General features: G+C 39.2%; 1 long non-coding RNA gene and 1 pseudogene across 1 annotated transcript; one reads left to right on the top strand and one right to left on the bottom strand.

Moving 5' to 3' along the window:
• Positions 1-336: 336 nt before the first annotated feature.
• Positions 337-7,932, top strand: LOC117203456 (uncharacterized). The gene is made up of 2 exons (XR_007473285.1): positions 337-420; positions 2,964-7,932. It is a non-coding gene; the product is annotated as an uncharacterized LOC117203456 (long non-coding RNA).
• Positions 7,933-10,193: 2,261 nt separating this feature from the next.
• On the bottom strand, positions 10,194-11,670 carry LOC101289655 (28S ribosomal protein S7, mitochondrial-like; annotated as a pseudogene).
• Between the last annotated feature and the right edge of the window lie 11,245 nt (positions 11,671-22,915).

Here is a 22,915-nt window from a genome sequence, read left to right as displayed (position 1 = left end):
TATCTGGGCGGAAGGAACGCGGCCGGCCTGAGAAAGGGCCTGGTGAGACCCTAGGCGCCCGCGTTCTGGGAGCGGCCCCTCTTTTTTCTGGGGGGGGTTGCGCGGTGCGATGTCAGGACAGGCCTCGGCAGGAGCGCGGCCTTCTTGAGATGCTGCGGAGGACCGGCTGCCCAGTTTCATGGCTTCTCCAACAGCGTCGAGCTAGGGTCGTGCGCTTGCCCGCGGTGGAGTCGGGCGGAGTAACAGGGCGGTCTTCGGGTCCCGAGGCCCAGGTGGCCGGAGAAGTAGGCTCGATCCTAACCATCCAGACGCTGCAGTTTTGTTTCTGATCCTCAGAACCGGGGCCTGATTCCCTGGAGAGACTGAGGCTTCCGAGATGAGTTTCCAGTGCCGAGCAATACAGCTGTATATTGCTAAAAGGTGGTTGTTTTTGTTGGGTTTTTTTGGTAACCTTTCTCCTCCGTTTTCCTTCTCTTACCTTTTTTTTGTGTGTGTGTCTTTGCTATTTCATTAGGGGAGTGGGTGCTGTCAGTTGTTAAATAAAATTAGGACAGGGTCCTTGCCCTGTTGGTGCTTTCTCAGTGCGCCTGACCTGCGGTCGAGCCTTGGAGCAGAACTCTGGAGAGGGCGGAGGCCCGGAGTGGAGGTGAGGCCAGAGCTGCAGTCTGGCAGGGTTTCCAGCCTGGCAGGCGATGCGCTCTGTAATGCTTTCCTGAATTTCATTAGGCAGGAGTAGGAACTGCATTTTTCGTTCACCAGATTTGAGGACGTCTGCTCTGCGCCAGGCTGCCTGGCATTGGGGGCTACTTAGGATTTTCTTCTTTTTTTATTTTTTTGGGGTTTTGGTTTTTTTTAAATTTTGCTCACCAGTAAGTAGAAGTGAGGACTTGTTGTGAACATCTAGTATGCAGATGTATGCAGAGTGGTATTTGGGGTCCACAGTAAGGTAGTCTTCAAACACTTAAAAATAAAGATTGTCCTGGAAGATTTCTATAGTAGGTCAATGCAGAATGGATCGAACCAAAAATAAGCCTCTCTGGCCAGAAAATAGTTCACTGAAAGAAACAACATCCCTAAAGCAGGAATGTCTAAAGCAGGAATGTCTAAATCAGGAATTGAGCCAAGAAAAGCCTGGGAAGTAAGTATTTGACAGCGTCTCAGTCTAAAGGGGAAGGTCTCCTGAGCAGGTACAAAACCTATCCGGTTCTGGTAGTGGAGGTAATTTCATCTCTATCAAAACCTGATATGATGCCATTAAATATTTGAATCATAAAACTAAACCTTTTATTCCTTACCAAATACAGTTCTGAATATTATTTTAATTCCCATATAATTTTTCTACAAGGAATGTCTTCGCCGAATGAAATGAATAGTCGTTTCCCTTGACAGTTATATTTTTCATTGTGAATTAACACATTGGTACTTTGGTTTTCATACACAAGTTCTAATGATCATGATTCAGCATCTCTGGTCATGTAACACAAAGGCCAGACCCAGAACTGAGTGAATTCACAAAGATAAATGTCACTCTGAGGCTGCTTGGCCAGCCAGCTTTCTGACACCCCAACTTTGCAACACCTTCCAGCCGCTTTTCTACAGAAAGGAATTTTCATATATAGATCAGGACCAAAACATTGTGAAACTTTGGGGACTTCTGTAACTTTTATTTATTAGTAAAACCCTTAAAGTGAGAAGATTTCACGATTTTCTTGAGTATAGCAAAGAAGGCAGAGCAGGCCAGACTGCATTCTACTCGGATGAAGAAAGGGTCTTGGGGTATGGCATTTAAAAAAAAAAGGCAGGGAAGCAAGTTTCTGTTTTGCCCCTGAAGAAAAGGATTCTGAAGAATAATAATAGGCCTCAAAATGGTATCCCAACAGTGAACAAGGACAGTATAGAAAGAGAAAAGTTTTAAGAAAATTTGGGGGATGTCTGTAAGGGATTAGAGGAAGAAAAGAATCTGGACAAGGAAGAAGCAAGCATTAAAAAGGGTTAATAATATCTAAGGATGCAGAGTCATGAGAGGGGTTTAAGAAAAGTCCTTTGGATTTGTTAACTAGAAGGATGTTGATTATTTTGTTTGGCTGCTTTTTTATTGTATTAAAATTTTCTAATATTATTTTCATTATATTTTAAGTTTGGAACAGACAGTACATTTTCATAGTTACAAAATCAAAATGTATAAGAATTTATAATTCACTATTGTGCTAGACCTCCCAGCGACTGTAAAAAGGCAAGGTAGAAATATATAAGGGTTAGAAAGAAATATGTAAACCTGTTATTTGGAGAAAGGGTGATAGTCTCTATATAAAATTATAATAATTTATAAACCATTTAGTATTAATAATGACTTTAGCAAGTTGATACAGTCAGTACGTAAAGATCAGTTATATTTTATGTACCAGCACTAAACAATTAGAAAATGAATTTTTTAAAAAGTGATACCATATACAAATGCACCAAAAATATTGACTACCTAGTGTATTCGTTTCCTGTGGCAGCTGTAGCAAATTACCACAAACTTGGTAGCTTAAAATGAATTCATCCTCTCACAGTTCTAGAAACCAAAAGTCTGAAATCAAGGTGTCAGCAGGGCCACGCTCCCTCCAGAGGCTTTAGGGGAGAATCTGCTCCTTGCCTTTTCCAGTTTCTGGTGTCTGCTGGCCTTCCTTGGCTTGAGGCCACAATCACTCCAACCTCTGCCTCCATCTTCTCATTGCCTTCTCCTCTGTGTGTGTCTTGAATTTCCCTTTTTCTTTATTATGTAAAGACACTACTGGCATTTACGGCCCATCTGGATACTCCAGGATTATCTCCTGTCTCAAGATCCTTAATCATATGTGTAAAGATGCTTCTTCCAAATAAGAAAACATTTTACAGTTTCTGGGGATTAAGACCTAATGTCCTTGGGGCACCATCCCACCCATTGCACCTAGGAATAAATTTTTTTTTTTTTTTTTTAGCGGTACGCGGGCCTCTCACTGTTGTGGCCTCTCCCGTTGCGGAGCACAGGTTCTGGACGCACAGGCTCAGCAGCCATGGCTTACGGGCCCAGCCACTCCGCGGCATGTGGGATCTTCCCGGACCGGGGCACGAACCCGTGTTCCCTGCATCGGCAGGCGGACTCTCAACCACTGCGCCACCAGGGAAACCCTAGGAATAAATTTTAATGAAAGAGGTACAAGAACTCTGTACTGAAAATTGTGTTATTGAGAGAAATTAGAGAAGACCCAAGTAGCTGGACAGATATTCAATGCTCATGGATCAGAAGACTTAATATTGTAAAAATGTCAGTTCTCCCAAATGATCTATAGGTTCAGTCTAATCCCTACTAGAATCCCAGCAGATTTTGTGTGTGTGTCTGTGTGTGTCTGTGTAAATTGACAAGCTGACCCTAAAATGTATATGGAAAGTCAGAAGATCAAGAACAGCCAAGACAATCTGGAAGAACAAAGTTAGGGGATTTATACTACCAGATGTTAGAAAGTAGACCGATGGACCTGAATAGGGTTCCCAAACAGATGCTTATGTGAACATTTTACTTATGCAAAAGTTGTAAATAGATTGTGGACCTAAATGTAAAAGATAAAATAATAGTGTCTCTAGAAAATACTTACGAATATATATAGCAGCCTATATACATGCTTAGAGGATGATGGGGTGTCAGACTCTGAGATGAAAGGGAGACTTTATCTCTTGTGTGTTCTGTTCACGGTTGGACTCTTTTACCATGTGTATGTATTACTGTTCCGAGGAAATAAATATTTAAAGAATCACTTAATAGAAAAAACACAGGTAAATATAGTTAAAAAAACAATATTAAGACAATGTAACAAAGTAAACAAAGTAATGTTACAGTTATTAGAAGCTGGGAAGTAGAATGGAAGAGGAAAGATGGAAAGGCGATAGGGGTTTTATCCTCATTTTACAAAAGGAAAAAAATTTAAGCATGGTGATGATTGTGGGCTACACCTTGATTCGCCAACTACAATAGGCACACAGGAAGGACCTCCACAGAGGTCCTGTTTTATTCATTTCCAGGTTCATAGTGAGTGTCTTTATGACACCACTTTTGCTGAAGAGTTTATTGATTTGCTCTTTGGTTCTCCTTTATTTTTACTTTAGCAGTGCCTGTCTTGGAATAAGTTTAACTCCAAGACAGAGTCAGGCAGCATGGCCAGGAGACTACCCACCATTAAGCCACTTATGTTGGACCAGGTCTGGTGGGGACAGTCCACGCATGTTTTCAACAGGAAGGAGGAGCTGTGTGGTTTTGTTTTGTTTTTTAGAGCCCCTGATCCCCAGGTGGGGTGGGGTGGGGGGAAATCATACCTTAAGAGCTGAAAGAAACTTCAGAGTTCTGGTAACCCACTTTCTCTTAACCCCCTGGAATATTTACCGTTTCTGAAGCTAGTCTTACAGCCTCCATTTAAACAGATACAGAGATAGGTAACTGCATCACAAAGTAGATCATTTCAGTTTTTTAAAGATGTCTAGGTCTTGGAAAATATCTTTTTTTTTTTTTTTTTGGCACTCAAAGCTCAACTACATATAAGAGAAACCCCAAATAACAGTGTCAAACAAAATTAAAATGTATTTCTTTTCATGTAAAAGGGATCCAGAAGTTGAAACTCCTTGGCTGAAATAACAACTGCCATCAAGGTGTCAGGCACCCAGGCTTCTTCTCTCTTACCCCTCCTCCATTCCTGGAGTGTCACTTTTGCCCTTATGATCCAAAGTGGCTGCTAGAGGGCAGTCATCATGATCACACTCCTCACAGCAGGATAGAGGAAGAAATGCAGGAGGGCACACCCCTTCTCTTTAAGGAGATTTTCTGGAAGTACCATATACCATTTATGCTGATATATCAATGTTCAGAACTTAGTCATATGGCCCACTAACCTCAAAGGAGGCTGGGAAATGTCAAAGTGCTCTGCTAAGAATCAAGGCTCTGTGGCTAAGGATGAAGGGAAAAATGAGTACTGAAAGGCAGCTAGCAAGCTCTGTCACATGGGTCCTTTAAATATTTGAAAACAGCAATCATGTCCTACTTCAGCTTCTCTTTTAGGGTAAACATCATCATTCTCTTTGACAAATCGACAGTGATACTGTTTTCAGACCCTTCACCTCTTCAACTGTCCTATTAACATGCTCTAGTTTGTGTTGAATACTTAGAATAAGACACCCCCCACGACAGTGTGAGATCTAATTGCTACAAAATCAATTTGAAATATTTTGACCCCTTTTCTTTGCACCATATTTTTATTAATCCATCCTAAAATTAGCTTTCTTGGCAACAACTGCACATGGTTACTAAATCTAGAATCAACTGCATCCTCCAGGCTTTTACATTTGTTAGTGTTTTGCCTGGTCTCTCCCCACTTAGACTCCAGTAGATTTTTTATTTTCCTTTTTTCCCCCCCACTCCCCTCCCTCCTCAGTAAATGAGTTTAAATGTATTGCCATTTAATTTCACCTGGCTTGTTTTAGCTTACCTGAAACTTTTGAGAACTTTTTGAATTCTGACTTTCTTACCCAACATACTAAATGACTTGGCTGTGGGCATTTCTACCTGTGATAAATGAAATTTATCTTTAAGGTCAGGAACAGTGTCTTAATTTATATTCTCAGCATTGGGTACAATGCCTATGCATAGTAGATGTTTGTTTAAGGAATGAATTACGCAGTTAGACATAAAGAGCATTTTCTGGAAGAATTTTTTTTTAAGTTCTGGAATTGTTTGTGAAAGAAGACTATGAAATCTTCCTGTCTTTAAAAATAATATAGACTTTTATCTGGGAGAATTATATTTAAATGTGTATACAGTCTTTTAAAAGTAGGCAGGTGATTTAAACAATTTTGCTAAACTTCTAAATCATACAAATATGATTTTATAATGATTTGTTTGGCTAAATTTTTTAAAAAAAAGACTAGACAGTGAAAAGTTTAAAGTTTACATTTTAATTCTGCCCCGATACAGAATATACCAACTCATTCATTTCTTTCCCTTGGTTTCACAAATTATAAAAGAGAATTCACAAATCAATTTTTCTTGCTTAAAAAAGGTGTTTGCAAGAATATTCATTAGGGACTTCCCTGGTGGTGCAGTGGTTAAGAATCCGCCTGCCAATGCAGGGGACATGGGTTCTAGCCCTGGTCTGGGAAGATCTCACATGCCGCGAAGCAACTAAGCACGCAAGCCACAACTACTGAGCCCATGTGCCACAACTATGAAAGCCCTCGTGCCTACAGCCCGTGCTCTGCAACAAGAGAAGCTACTGCAGCGAAGAGTAGCCTCTGCTTTCCACAACTAGAGAAAGCCCACGTGCAGCAACGAAGACCCAACGCAGCCAAATATATATATATATATTCATTAAAACCAGTCTATAGGGAACTATAGAATCCAAATTGTGAGGTAATCTGAAGATCCAGGGATAAGATTAGATGTGTCAACCTCTGAAACGAATACAAAATAACATTAAATTGACTTGTGAAAGTAACTTGAAAATGTTTCAGAAACATGCTGCTCATGAGATTAGGGGCTCCTAAAATAAATTCTGGGAGATTGGAGATAGTAATCTAAATATAATGTATAGAATAATCTATAAATTTGGCACTTAGACATTGACAAAAACACAGTCATTGGCACATAGTAAATATTCAGATGTTAATTATTATTATTAAATATAGAGATTAGAAGTAAAATCAAAGCTTCTCCAGAACTGACCAAGGAGATGGCACCCCAAATATATACAATGGTCTCTTTTTTGGGTAGAAATATTCCTAGAGATAACTATACAAAGAAAGAGGTTCCCTAAAGAATCTCGATTTATTAGGATATAAACAGGATTTTTAAAAAGTAACTGTTAAAAAGTCCCCCTTTCCCTCTGGATACAGGGTTTCTTAGCTACATCTTGATCTAATTCCATTACTTTTGGTTATCAGAGTAATGCGGTTCTATTTAACATAGGCCAAATTTGTGGGGTTTGCAGTGGGTATGGGACCCTCCCCCCTGTCATCCCCCAGCCCTTTGAAGTGGGTCCAGGGAAGAAGAAGAATGGAGGCAGATTGTCTTCTTACTTCACTATTCTTAGGGTGATAACCTTCACTCTGTCATTACTGCTGCTTCTCTAACACTTGCTGGTTATGGCAGTTCCAAATTCTGGGGGTGTTTTTGTTGGTCTTCAAAAGGCCTTTATCAGGGTAGGGGACTGGGGGCGGGGTTGGGATGAACTGGGAGGTTGGGGTTGACATATATACACTAATATGTATAAAATAGATAACTAATAAGAACCTGCTGTATAAAAACTAAATAAATAAAATTCAAAAATAAAATTCAAAAATAAAATAAAATTCAAAAATAAAAAACAAAATAAATCCCCCTCCGCCTCAAAAAAGGCCTTTACCTCCTCCACTGTCCCTCAACCCTTACTGTGGGTGACTCACCTTACTGGTCTGTAACCCTCATCTGGTGGGCAGCCCTCTTAAATGGAGTACTGAAAACATGGTAAATATAAAATTTATAGTAATGGGAGTTATTAATTGAGACAGTTATTAGAAATTATTACTTCTCATTACTTCTGAGCCATGAATTGCATTTTGAAACTAAAGTGTTTTAATTATAAGATATTTAAGCCTCTGTGAAGCATACAACATTTTATAGTTTGAGATGTAATGATAATGGGTAGGATGAATTAAATTGTGAAGAAAAATCCTACCTTTGTTTCCAACATTTAATTTTATATATGATTTAAGCTAAGAATACTGCAAGGAGATGGATTATAAACAGAATATATGCCAGTGTGAAAACCAGGACTTAATACTCTTAATAAATACTATTAGAACTTGAGAAAAGCTTCTCTATGAAGAAGCAACAGGAAACAGTCAATTTTAGGGACCTCAGCATATAAAATAAAGGCTTGTTTCTATGAAGTCTCTGTCTCTTTCTGCCTCCCCACACACACACCCCTCATTTCTCATCTCTCAGCTCTATTCTCTCTCTGTTTACCTTCATTCTTTATTACTGCAAGCAGCCACTCCCAGACAGGAACTTCCTTTAAGCTCATTAAATAGCAAGGAGTGCAGGAGAAACATGGTATTTTTCTAGACCAGTGGCTTTCAAACCTTTTGTTACCCACTGCAATACATATTATATTGTCAACCCAATACAGACATATACATGTGTATCAGTCAGCTATTTGTTTGTAATAAAACAGCCAGAACATCTTAGGGATATACAAGAGCAAGCATTTCTTTCACTCAGTTGTGTGTTGGTTAGGGTCAGCTGATCTATGCTGGACTCAGCTGGGTGTCACGGCTGATCTTGGCAGGGCTGGCTCAAGGGTCTGTGGGTTGGTGGGTGGTTAGCTGATATAAACTGATCCTGGCTAGTGGGGTCTAGCTTGGGTGGTTCTGCCCCATGTGTCTCTCATCCTATTATTGATTCTCGTGGACTAGCCTGAGCATATTTTTCTTATGGAAATGGCAGAGGTGCAAAATAGTAAGCCCAGTTGCACAAATATTCTTCAAACCTTTGATCATGTCACATCTAACATTCCACTGGCTAGAGCAAGCCAATGGCAAGCCCTAAGTCAAGGACAGAAAAGTATACTCACGGAGATTAGGGGAATGAATATTTTTAAACAATAACCTATCAAAAATATATAAATATAACTGAATCAAATTCTTAGCAAGTAGTTTGGGTCAAGGTCTGTAGTTTGAAAAACCGTTTTCTAGAGGCATGTTGATTCAAACATACGTGATCTATGTCTTAGAAGTGTAATCTGAACACCAAACTGAGTTAATTCTGACAATTCTCTCTCCAGCCTCACTTGACTGGGGTAGGATGTTGGTGTGGGGACATAGTGAGATTTGCATTCTTGTCACTCCAATCAGTATTACTCGATGTGTAGTCCACAAACAAGCTAGTCCACTGATGGGTGCCAGTCCACAAACTGTTCATTACTAGACCGTAACCATAGTGAGGTAAGGTTCCAGAATATAAACGAACACACTGTTTATTTCATTGAGAAAAATCTTACTTAAAAAAAAAAAAAAGTCCGCTGAATGAAACTGCGTGCTTATTGGTGTAGTTGCTTTACACTTTGATGAAACTTCCTTATCTCAATCTCTGGTCAGTAACAAACAGTTCACAGACCAGCATTACCCAAGGAAGACCCAGAATCTTCTAAACAGGAATCTCCATGAAATAGTTATCTTGTGTATCTGAGACAAAGAAGGGATACTTTGGAAAAGTAGATTCTTAAGCGTTTCATAAATATTGTAGGGGAAGAAACCAATAATGAGAAAGGAGCTGAAGAAACAAGAGCAGAGAGAGATTAACTGATGGAGCAAAACGTTGAAGAATGAAGGAGCAACAAGGACAAGGTGGTCTTGACCAAGAGGCAGTACACCTCATCCTCCTACAAAGGAGATACTTGTAGGTAAGTCTGTAGGAGAGGGTGCTGGACATTTGGGGTATTTCATGCCTGAAGGTATCATTCTTGTCTATGAATTAAGGGTCAAGATGATCTGCTGAGATGGCATCTTGTTACTGCCATTTTGGAATTGGGGGGATTTGAATTAAACTCAATTGATTTAAAATCCTAGTAAGGATTTTGTTCCACTTTATTCTATTTACTTTACAAACATTCATTTTCCTATTTAACCTATTTTTTTCCTCACAACCTGTGCATTTTAAATAAATTTCTTTTTTTTTTTCCACATCAGAACTGCTTTTTATACATTTTGTACAAGGATCACTTTGGAACCAAGCATGTTTCCTCCAGTTGGTTTCAATGAATGGCAATGCCACATCACATGCTACACTAGCTCAGGATGAGAATTTTCTAATAAACTTTTTCTGATACTTTTTCTCCTTCCTTTCATATCACCCAAAGATCCACCCCAATCTGAAGGAAGAGAAGGGCTGGATGAGCCCTAAGTTTCTTGGGGGAAATCCAAGTTGATATGTCCCCTCTTTGCAAGGAGATGGGGCAGGGAGAACGAGTTCTAGCCCCCAAAGAAAGGACTAACAATCAGTAAACATGCTGCTCCATCCTTCTTATGAGGCCCGCCTGCCCTTGAAAGGGAAGTATACGCTTAACCCACAGGTGTTCTGCAACATGGAGGTGGCTCACGCTATTTCTTGCAACAGAGCACGCTGTGTTCCTCCCAGCTCCTCCGCCCACCCCTTACCACCAGCGGTAGTGGGCCCGCGCGCGGTTAGCCTCGGCCGTCTTGTGCGTGTCGTGCTTTCTGTTTATCACAGGGCGCCGCTTGTGAAAAGCCTCCAGCAGCTCCCGAGACAGCTTCTCCGGCATCAGCATCCGCCGGAGCTTCATTCTCCCTACATGCAGTAATCATCCACTTCATGGCCAGGAAGTGGCGACGCTGGTCGGCTAGCAGCACAGGAACCTGATAGAAATGGCCACCCTTGAGCATGGGTACCAGCCCAATCACAGGCTCACAGTTTTTCAGTGCTTGTTGGAAGATGGTGTAAGGGTTGCGTTCAGTGGTTGCCTGTTCTTCTGCAGAAGCAGCGTGGTACTTCTCAAACTGCTTCCTTTTCACAGTTTCCAGAGTCTGTGTCATGAGGGATCTGGCCAGTATTTTGTTTCCTCCTTTCATCATCATATTGGTGAATTTACTGATCACTGGGTCTTCAAACACAGAGCTTGTTTTCGTCGCTGGAGCAGCTTTGATAACCGGAGTCTTCCTGAGCTCCCGCTCATACTTTTCCTCCTCATTCAGCTCGGCCGAGGGCTTGCGGTAATATGCCTTGTCAATCTGGGGGTCCTGGTATTCAGGACCATAGCGGCTCCACCTCACCTGGGTCAGCCCTGGAAGCCACAGGACAACACTCCGCACGCCCAGCAGCAAGCCCGACCACCCTTGTGCAGCCTTCACCGCGGCGGCAGCCAACTTGGCTGGCCAATAAATTTCTTTTCCTCAATATTTTGTTACGAGAATCATCAAACATACAGAAATGTAGAAAGAATTATACAGGGAGAATTAATTTACCTACCACCTGGATTCTACAATTTATTTTTATGTTATGTCAATCTCAGTTTGAGGCCAATTTGGAAATGGGGTTTGCCTGGTGGCGCAGTGGTTGAGAGTCCGCCTGCCGATGCAGGGGACATGGGTTCGTGCCCCAGTCCGGGAAGATCCCACACGCCGCGGAGCGGCTGGGCCCATGAGCCATGGCCGCTGAGCCTGCGCATCCGGAGCCTGTGCTCTGCAACGGGAGAGGCCACAACAGGGAGAGGCCCGCGTACCGCCAAAAAACAAACAAACAAACAAAAACAATTTGGAAATGGAATGGTTATTATTTTGTTTACCGAAGTTAGTAAATACTAGTGAAGACTTTGGGAAAGGAATCATTTCTAATTCAACAGGTCAAGTATGAATGTTCTTGGCTTCTGTTTTGATCAGGGTTCTTCAGAGAAGATGGATCTATCTATCATCTATCTATTTATCTATCCATCTATCTATCATATGTATATTGGCTCCTGTGATTATGGAGGCTGGAAAGTCCCAAGATCTGCAGGGTGAGTTGGCAAGCTGGAGACCCAGGAGGGCAGATGGTGTAGTTCTAGTCCAAAGAGCCAATGATTCAGCTCAAGTCTGAAGGCAGGAAAAATGCTGACGTGCCAGTTCAAAGGCCATCAAACCGTAGGAATTCTCTCACTTAGAAGAGGTTCAGCGTTTTTGTTCTATTCGGGTCTTCAACTGATTGGATGAGACCCACCCACCTTGGGGAGAGCAATCTGTTCTACTCAGGCTAAGGATTTAAGTGTTAATCTCATCCAAAAACACCTTCACAGAAACACCCAAAATAATGTTTGACCAAGTATCTGGGCACCCTGTGGACCAGTCAAGTTGACACATGAAATTAACCATCACAGCCTCTTTATGCTATGTATACTTAGGAGAACAGTATTCATCCCCAACCTACCTCTCAGGTTGCTCCTTCCCCACCCTCCCAGAGGAAAAATCATTGTAACACTCTTGTTTCTGGAAGATATGGCATATTTACTTTGTAAGTTTTGTGAACCCACCACTGAATATCCTTAGGGGTTTAACACCTCACTGTGAATAATACTATTTTAAACAAGTCTTATGTAATTGTATATTTTTTTTCTCTACAAACACATATAAAACTATTTTCAATTTCTGTGGAATGGAATAAAATATAAATATACACGCAATTATTTTAACCAACCAAATGTTTTAAATTTTTAACTATTATAAAGCAAACGCTGTGTTTTAAGGTGTTAAGTTGTTAGGTTTTCAGACTAACTCAGTCTTCATATTTTTCTTCCTATTTATTAATAAACCAGAAATGGCTTTCCTGGTTCTTAACTTTTTTTCTACTTTTTCACAATTTCTTAGTTGGAAGGAGCAAGTAAGTCACAAACTACATTCAGTGAATCTAGTCTTTAAAATTCATTTCTTCATTATTCCACAAACATTTATCCATCATAATTTTGAGCTTCTGCTGTACAATGAAGTGAATCAACTACATGTATACCTATATCTCCTCCCTCTTGGACCTTCCTCCCACCCCCCCATCCCACCCATCTAGGTCATCAGAAAGCACGGAGCTGAACTCCCTGTGCTATGTGGTAGGTTCCCACTAGCTATCTATTTTACACATGGTAGTGTATTTATGTCAAACTTCATCTCCCAATTAGTCCCACCCACCCCTTTCCCCCCAGGTCCACATGTCCATTCCCTACGTCTCCATCTCTATTCCTGCCCTACAAACAGGTTCATCTGTACCATTTTTCTAAATTCCACATATACACATTAATATACGATATTTGTTTTTCTCTTTCTGACTTACTTCACTCTGTATGACAGACTCTAGGCCCATCCACATCTCCACAAATGACCCAGTTTTGTTCCTTTTCATGGCTGAGTAATATTCCATTGCATATATGTACGACATCTTCTTTATCCATTCATCTATCGTGGGACATTTAGGTTGTTTTCATGTCCTGGCTATTGTAAATAGTCCTGCAATGAACATTGGGGTACATGTGTCCTTTTGAATTATGGTTTTCTCAGGGTATATGCCCAGGAGTGGGATTGCTGGGTCATTATGGTAGTTCTATTTTTAGTTTTTTAAGGAAACTCCATACTGTTCTCCATAGTGGCTGTATCAATTTACATTCCCACCAACAGTGCAAAAGGGTTCACTTTTCTCCACACCCTCTCCAGCATTTATTGTTTGTAGATTTTTTTTGATGGTGGCCATTCTGACCAGTGTGAGGTGTTACCTCATTGTAGTTTTGATTTGCATTTCATGTGCCTCTTGGCCACCTGTATGTCTTCTTTGGTGAAATGTCTATTTAGGTCTTCTGCCCATTTTTTAATTGGGTTGTGTGGTTTTTTGATATTGAGCTCCATGAGCTGTTTGTATATTTTGGAGATTAACCCTTTGTCTGTTGCTTCATTTGCAAATATTTTCTCCCATTCTGAGGGTTGTCTTTTCATCTTATTTATGGTTTCCTTTGCTGTGCAAAAGCTTTTAAGTTTTATTAGGTCCCATTTGTTTATTTTTGTTTTTATTTTCATTACTCTAGGATGTGGTTCAAAAAAGATATTGCTGTGGTTTATGTCAAAGAGTGTTTTTCCTGTCCAGGCTTACATTTAGGTCTTTAATCCATTTGGAGTTTATTTTTGTGCATGGTGTTAGGGAGTGTTCTAATTTCATTCTTTTACATGTAGCTGTCCAGTTTTCCCAGCACCACTTATTGAAGAGGTTGTCTTTTCTCCATTGTATGTTCTTGCCTCCTTTGTTATAAATTAGGTGACCATATGTGTGTGGGTTTATCTCTGGGCTTTCTATCCTGTACCATTGATCTATATTTCTGTTTCTGTGCCAGTACCATACTGTCTTGATTACTGTAGCTTTGTAGTATATTCTGAAGTCAGGGAGCTTGATTCCTCCAACTCTGTCTTTCTTTCTCAAGATTGCTTTGTAGACCTGGTCTCTAGTGATGGAGTCTGTGAGTGCACAAGGACGTTAAATACAGGGGTGAGGGCCACACTAGGATGAGCTTCAGTAGCTATGGAAACATGGAGGGGGGATCCTATAAGACTTTCTATAGGACCTGATGTCTGAATTGAGTCCTGAAGAACAAGCAGTAGACAGCCAGATGGAATAAATAGAAGGGAGTATTGGGCAAGAGAGGAACAGCATGTGCAAAGGCCCAGGACCTCCATCTTTGGGTTATTCTAGTCCATCTTTTCTGTGTTTTTAATCTCTCTCTTTCCATTTGGCCCCTTTTCCATGTCTTATAAACATGTTAATGTTTCTTATATTCAAAAGCAATTCAAAAAATAATCCCTCCCTCAACATTGTGTCCTCCTCAGGCTACTGTTCTATCTTCCTCTTTCTCAATGTAGGCATGCTCCTTGAAGGAATATAGGACATACCTCAAGTCCCTTACCTCCCGTTCCATCTTTAACCTGAGGACACAGGAGACCTTCATGGAAAAGAGGGGAGGGTTACAAGTAAAAGAACAAATGGTAATTCTGGAAGGTGAAGGATAATGGGAAGACAAGAATTCACCCTGTATGTGTTCAAATGAAAGTTCTGAGAACTTTGGTAATGAACAAAGAAGAAAGACTTTTGAATAACTTTCCAGATGTGTTCCAGGCAATTGTGATAAAGGGGATTTTGTTGAAGTTTTAAGTAAGTTTTCTCCTTGGGGATTTTCTTCAGAGAATATAGTAAAGATCTGAATTTCTATTTTAATTACTTCAGGTTGCTGGATTTGTGATTCTTTTAATGCTAGAACTGAACCGCACATCTGCCTTGTATTATGTGGATTACATTTCACTTTTAAGCTAGTAAATGCAATATTGGTTTTTTTTTTTTTTTCTTTTTCTTTACGCGGGCCTCTCACTGCTGTGGCCTTTCCCATTGCGGAGCACAGGCTCTGGACACGCAGGCCCAGCGGCCACGGCTCACGGGCCCAGCTGCTCCACGGCATGTGGGATCCTCCCGGACCGGGGCACAAATCCGTGTCCCCTGCATCGGCAGGCAGACTCTCAACCACTGTGCCAACCAGGGAAGCCCCAATATTGGTTTTTTAAAAATTTTTTAGTGTTTCATATACTATGATATTTTAAGGTACCAGAAGATCAGTATTTTTTGTTGGAATAAAACCATTATTCTAAAAATGTCTGAAATTTGAGTCATTTACATATTAAACTGGATTACAATTTCTAATCAAACTGTTTCACTTATTTAGATAAACTTCTTCACTGCCTCCATAATTCCAGAATTAATGACAATTGAAAGGAAAATCTCCTATTGGAAGAATAATACTTATTTGTGTTCCAGGAACTTCTGAACAAATAGAATATGAAAATGCCAGTATTGAAACTAAGGCAAGAAACTCTCTGCATGGAATCCCACCATGAAACTGAAGAAGCCAAAAGAGAACTGTAATATCTCTTTTGAAAGAATTAGAACAACAGCTTGCTGTCAACAAAAAGATCACAACCCATGGAAAAGATAGCTATGAAAAATATGTCATCAAAGTCAACAAGAGATAGACAGAGACAGAGATCTTTGGAGATGGAGTAAAAAGAAAATATATGGAGTTAGCTAATAACCAATATGTCCTCTTCCAACTAGTGTAGAATTAGAAAGAGCTTTCTCAGCAACTGGAAAAATGTGCACAAAAATAAGTTCACTGTCTAATAAAAACCAATTGACACTTAAAGAAACATCTTTCCTTAAAAAGAGATATCATATTTCATCTTATATTTTTCATGATTAATTACATTTTCTTTATTTCATATAGTGTGTATATTAGTTTGTAACACTTTATTTTACTGGCCAACAACTGATATTGGTAATGATTTATATTTAATGTTTAAATTTTTGTAATTTTTCATTTTACTTAAAGTATGATTATAAAATTTAAACTGCATTAAATACCTAGTATTACATTTTAATTTTATGAATTAAAAAGCTTCAAAACAGAAATACTAGTATGTTAGTTATTATTTGAATCAAGTATCCCAATTCTGCTATTATGCATGTTCTCTGGTATTGCAATGATTTTTTTAAAGATGAAGTTCTCTCATAAGATCATCTCTGATTCCACCCCAGGGAAGCTATGGGTTTTACTCCCCTGAGTAGATTGTGCAGATCCGTTGATAATAACTACAATACTTCATTGAAATGATGTATTTATCTGTTTCCCTCTATTGTGTCACAAAATCCTTGAATATTTATAAAACAGGAAGTAATGTTCTTAATTACAATGGGGAAATACTCTTTTCAGGTTTGTTGAGTGTTTGTTTAGTATGGGGAAGGACCTGAAAGCTACACCAGCTCTGGATATTACAACGAAATTGAGTTGTGGACATTCCCTGGGACAGACTGGGCTTCCCAAAGGTACAGCCAGTCAGCTAGCTCTGCCTTATTTTCCCTTAACTTCAACCATGTCTAAAACTGAGGAGGACCATCTGTGCTATGTAATAAAAAGTTATAGTCTTTATGCCATAATGATAATTTTGAAACTTAATATATTCAAAGTCTGTACTTATAAAAATAATTTTAAAATGTGTTTAAATCTCATTTAAAAAGGAAAAACTCATTTTGATTATTTTCTTATCATCTAACCTGTTTGGTAAATGCTTAGTCATGATCAAAATAAGATAATGTATATGGAAGCAACATGTAAATTGTAAAATGCTGCACAAAAGATTCTAAGAGCCATGGTTAAAGACAGGAAACATCCTCTTCTCTCCCCCAGAGGGAATCATCCTAAATCTGTTAATTTTTCTTAATAGATTTTCATTTCCAACCACACAAACTCTTGATACTGGTTTTTGAAACCCCATTAAATTACAGGCAGAAATATAGCCCTACACTGATCCTTTAGATCAAACTTTTCCTCATACCAGGCCGGACACAATTCCTAGGCCTGCCTCAGGCTGCCCTACGCCTGACTTAGGATTCTAGTTTTTAGAGAGGTAGAGCATTTGCCTTTCCTTCATTGTAGCATTAGGCTCAAGCATGAAACCTTTCTCTGTAACTTTTCTTTGAAAGCACCAACAAAGTTAGCTTCAAAATTATTTTATTTTTTTAAACATTTTTTCTTATAAAGTGTTTATATTTATTTATTTATATTTATTTATTTTTTGGCTGCGTTGTGTCTTTGTTGCTGCGAGTAGGCTTTCTTCAGTTGTGGCGAGCAGGGGCTACCCTTTGTTGCGGTGCACGGGCTTCCCATTGCAGTGGCTTCTCTTGTTGTGGAGCATAAACCAGCCTATCCTGTATATTTCTCTTTTTTTTAATTTATTTTATTCAAGTATAATTGATTTACAATGTTGTGTTAACTTCTGCTGTACAGCAGAGTGATTCAGTTATACATATATATACATTCTTTTTTATGTTCTTTTCCATTATGGTTTATCACCAGATATTGAATATAGTTCCCTGTGCTATACAGTAGGACCCTGTTGTTTATCTATTCTATATATTGATATCATAGTTTGCATCTGCTAACTCCAAACTCCCAATCCATCCTTCCCCTAACCACCTCCCCCTTGGCAACCGAAAGTCCATTCTCTATTTCTGTGAATCTGTTTTGTAGATAAGTTCATTTGTGTCATACTTTAGATTCCACATATAAGTGATATCATATGGTATTTGTCTTTCTCTTTCTGACTTACTTCACTTAGTGTGATAACCTCTAGGTGTTACCGAGTCTAAGCTTGTACTGCTCACCGCACAACAGGCCAATAATCAAGAGACGAGTTGTTGGGGCAAAGAATAGCAACTTTATTTGGAAAGCCAGCAAATAGAGAAGATGGTGGGCTCATGCCCCAAAGAACCATCTTGCCTGAGTTAGAATTCAGGCTCTTTTATACTAAAAGAGGAGAGAGTAAAGTCAAACACTTCCTGGTTCCCATCAGCCTCTGGAGGGGATGTGTTAATTTCTTCTTCCCTGCAGTCATTCACAGGTGGGCCTGGTCATGTTATTTCCTGTGAGCTAAACAAAGGTATTTTAGCTTAAAGTTCATTACCTGGGAAGCAGGATTCCCAGAGATGGGCCATTATGTATAATTTAAGCTTATAGGCAACATCCCTTTAGTGATTAACTTGTAATAAAATACAAAAGGTTCTTCCCTACTACATATGTCCATCCATGTTGCTGCAAATGGCACTATTTCATTCTTTTTTTTTATGGCTGAGTAGTATTCTGTATATATGTACCACATCTTCTTTATCCATTTATCTGTTGATGGACATTTAGGTGGCTTCCATGTCTTGGCTATTGTGAATAGCGCTGCTATGAACATAGGGGTGCATGTATCTTTTTGAATTATAGTTTTGTCTGGACATATGCCCGGGAGAGGGATTGCTGGATCATATGGCAACTCTGTTTAGTTTTTTGAGGAACCTCCATACTGCTTTCCATAATGGCTACACCAATTTACATTCCCACCAAGAGTGTAGGAGGATTCTCTTTTCTCCACACCCTCTTCAGCATTTGTTTGTATCATGTCTATTTCAATACCAATATCGATATAGAAAGAATTTCAATCTAAAATGGAGCCAGAGGATATAAAATGGAAAGTCTTATTCATGTGCCTTCAGAAAAACAAAACTTAAGGAATGAAAAACGGATTTCCTGATACACTGAAAACTGAAAATGTTGGAATTTTCTTAAATGATAGGGAGTTAATCGGGGGTTATGTCATATAAACTTTGGAAAGTTTTTGCTTATGGTTTCCAGAGTTATGAATGGGAAATGACCCAGGTTGAGTTGGTCTTGCCAAGGGAGCTGAAGGGAGCTTTGTTTGTATGACTGGACTGGTTTTGTCTGCTTGAATTTTCAAAGCTGCTCTCTCTTTGTTTTGATTTTAACAGACTCCAACAGAACCCTCCCCTCTTTACATTCCCTTCCCATAAATACAGCCTACCCCAAACCCTCAACGGACTCATCTGTAGCTTGCTATAGTTTGTGTGTCCTGAATTGCAGTTTCTCTGCTATTCTCGAATAAACTCATCTCTTTGAGCTTACCTCAGTTTACCTCTTTATTTAGGTCGACAAGTAAATTCAGTGAGCATCTAAGATTATATTCTTCCTCTCTTGGTCTACCACCTTCACAATTCATTTTCACATTTACTCTCCAGACTTCTGCCAGCATAAATTAGCAAAATCTTGCAATTATTGAGAACTGTAATCCTTCTCTTCTTGTTTTAAATTTGTAATTATCAAACAACAAAGTCCTACTGTATAACACAGGGAACTATATTCAATATCTTGAGATAAAGCATAATGGAAAAGAATATTTAAATATATATATACATGTATAAAGTACATATATATGTATTCATATATATGAATCACTTTGCTGTACAGCAGAAATTAATACATTGTAAATTAACTATATTTTAATAAGAAAAATTGTAATCATCTCTCGGGATTTCTGGCATTGCCAGATATTGTCTGATGCTAACTCAGCATCATCCCTGCCCTTCTAAGAGTTCCCTTATATTTCAGAATCTGAAAACTATGTTTCCCAGAACCCCTTGCCAGCAGAGTTATGGTTTTGATTCTTCCAATAAGAGTTATTCATGCTAGATTTTGGAAGACAATGGAAATTATTATTGCTCAGCCTCAACAAGCAGGCATGTGGTCTTCAGCAGACATTAAATGTGAGATTTTGCAATGACTTCTGGGCTTTCTACTGAGCACCATCTGCTTTGGTGCAATAGGCTATTGAGATCATTAGTGGTAGTTTCCTGCAATTTTCTGATTTCCAAAGATAACTGATGACTTTCCCTGTCTACTGCCCTCTTTGGTGCTTTCAAAAGTTTTGTAAACACTTAATTCCTTTCACTAAATACCCTCCTGCCTGAAATGCCTAGAGAGGTTTCTGTTTCCTGACTATAGACTGATAGACTATGGTCTGACTCTAGTTATTGACAGCTATTTAGGTATGGTCACCATTCAATCAGAGGAGATGCTAAGCTAATCAAAATAGATTCCAGTTATGAGCAACCAGTATAGCTTCACTGGTAATACTAGCTGAGTTTCAGCTCTAGTTATGAAACTGGAGCAATGAGATATGTATATGAGAAGGGCATGAAGGACATTGAGACAAGGTCTTCACTGTTAAAGTAACAGCCTCATCTGATAGATAATAGGTAGCTGCATTGACTAGAGTAGTATAGTAAGAAATATATGTGGTCTTTGTCCCCAAGAAAAACATTTGAAATTTCCTGAGTGATAGAAATGTCTTTTGTCATTCATTAGCTGTCCCTTTGAGTGTGCCTGAGTTTATGCTAATGAGATGACTTAGGGTGGGGTCCCTAGAGAGCCTTGAGATAGGGCTGGTCACCAGAAACACCAAATGATTAGAGGGTTGGAACTTTTAGACCCACCCACTGACCTCTGGGAAGAGGAAGAGAAGGGCAGCTGTAGATTAAGCTCTATAAAACTCTTCAACAATAAGAGTTGATGAGCTTCTGGGCTGGTAAACACTTGGAGATGGGGGAAGAGTGGTGTGCCAAGAGATCATGGAAGCTCTGTGCCCCTTTCCACATACTTTGCCTTATGCATCTCTTTCATCTGGCTGTTACTGAGTTATATCCTTTTATAATAAACTGGTAATCTGGTAAGTGAAATGTTTCTCTGAGTTCTGTGAGTTGCTCTAATAAATTAATCAAAGCCAAAGAGGGGATTGTAGGAAGTTCTCATGTATAAAAAAATATTTATTAATATATTTGCTTCCACTATTTCTTTCTGGGCTCATTTTCATTTTACAAAGAAGATCCTTTAGTTGTTTTTTCACAAAGAACTTATTACTACTGAACTTTCATAATCCTTTTATGACTGAAAATGCTTTCATTTTACACTTATTCTTGAAAAATAGTGTGGTAAACTCTGTTTCTCCTTCACATCTATTTTTGTCATCAATACCATGTATTTTAACTCTACATGTATTTTACATATATTTTAACCTCAACAAGATATTACCATTGTTTAAACAGTCAGTATTCATTTACTTTTAACCATATATCTACCCTTTCATCTGTTTTTTTTTTTTTTTTACTTTTTTAAAGTTTTATTTATTTATTTTTGGCTGCATTGGGTCTTCATTGCTGTGTGCAGGCTTTCTCTAGTTGTGGTGAGCAGGGACTACACTTTGTTGAGGTGCGTAGCCTTCTCATTGTGGTGGCTTCTCTTTTTGCAGAGCAAAGGCTCTAGGGTATGCAGGTTTCAGTAGTTGCGGTGTGCAGGCTTCAGTAGTTGTGGTGCACAGGCTCAGTAGTTGTGGTGCACAGGCTTAGTTGCTCAATAGCATGTGGGATCTTCCCAGACCAGGGATCGAACCCATGTCCCCTGCATTGGCAGGCAGATTCATAACCACTGAGCCACCAGGGAAGTCCTTCATCTGTTTTTTTATTGTTTTATTTATTTATTTATTTTTTGCGATACACGGGCCTCTCACCATTGTGGCCTCTCCCATTGTGGAGCACAAGCTCCGGACGCGCAGGCTCAGCGGCCATGGCTCACCGGCCCAGCCACTCTGCTGCATGTGGGATCCTCCTGGACCGGGGCATGAACCCGTGTCCCCTGCATCGGCAGGCGGACTCTCAACCACTGCGCCACCAGGGAATCCCGCTTCATCTGTTTTTATATCTTGTGTTACTGAGCTTCAACCAGGGATGATTTTCCTTTGCCTGGAAAATTTTTTTGGTATTTCTTCTGGTGTAGGTCTACTGACATTAAATTCCCACAAGTTTTTGTGTGTCTGAAAATGTCTTTATTTTACCCTCACCTTTAAAAGGATATTTTAACTGGATATAACTTTCTAGCTTGGCTGTTATTCTCCTTCAGATTTTATTCCATTGTTTTCTGGCTTCCATATTTTCTTTTGAAGAGTCAGCCATCAGTTTTGTTTTTACACCTTTAAAATTATGCATCTCCCTCTCTTCTTCTGCTGCTTTTAAGACTTTTTCTTTTTTCTTTAACTTGTAACAGTTTTACTATGATGTGTCTAGTTATGATTTTCTTTATATTTGCTTTTCTTGAGGATTTTAGAGCTTTTCAAATCTGTAGCTTGTCTTTCACCAATTTTGGAAAATTTTCAGACAGTATCTCTTCAAACATGATTTTTGCTCCTTCTCTTTCTCCTGTCACTTTGGGACTACATATGTTGATTTTTTGTCATGTCTTACAAGTCTGTTTTATAATTTTCTTTGTTTTCCAATCTTTTTATCTCTTTTTTAATCTGTATGGTTTCTTCTGTCCTATTTTTCAGTTCACTAATGATCTCTATGGTTGTGTCTAATTTGTTGTTAATCCTATATATTGAGTATTTATTTCTGAAATTTTATTCTTAATTTCTAAGATTGCTACTTGATTTACTTTTATATATCTCAGATCTCTATGTTGTAGTCTTTAACCTAGGGAATAGTCATTCAGAGGTCTTGGCTTGAAAACTGGCATATTGTCTAGGATTCCTTCTCCATTTCAGGCTCTGAACTCCTGTTTTTGTATGTTGAGCTTCAAGAGACTGCCCAAATCTCCATTTACCTTTTAAACACCTTAACAACTGTGAGGTGTTTTTTATTTTTCTTTTTACTGCAACTGTTCCTCTTCCTTCCCCCATTATCTAGAGACTTAGGATTCAGAATAGTCCTTGAGGCAAAATCCTTGCAGAATGTCATACTCATTTCTCTGTGATTATACTCTCTATGGGATCCTGGCTGTTCAAGTCTTAGCTACTCCACTTGTCTGAATTCCAACTTTGGTCTTTCCATCCCCATGTGATTGTTAAAAGCTCTTGGCCACTGCTCTTTGCTGTGCCTCTATCTCCTAGCTATAAAATGGAAGAAGCCTTCAGAGGAAAAACTGGTGGA

This window comes from Orcinus orca, chromosome 1 (assembly GCF_937001465.1).
Source record: "Orcinus orca chromosome 1, mOrcOrc1.1, whole genome shotgun sequence".
NCBI classification, from domain to species: domain Eukaryota; kingdom Metazoa; phylum Chordata; class Mammalia; order Artiodactyla; family Delphinidae; genus Orcinus; species Orcinus orca.
This window is presented reverse-complemented; position numbering and strand designations above follow the sequence as displayed.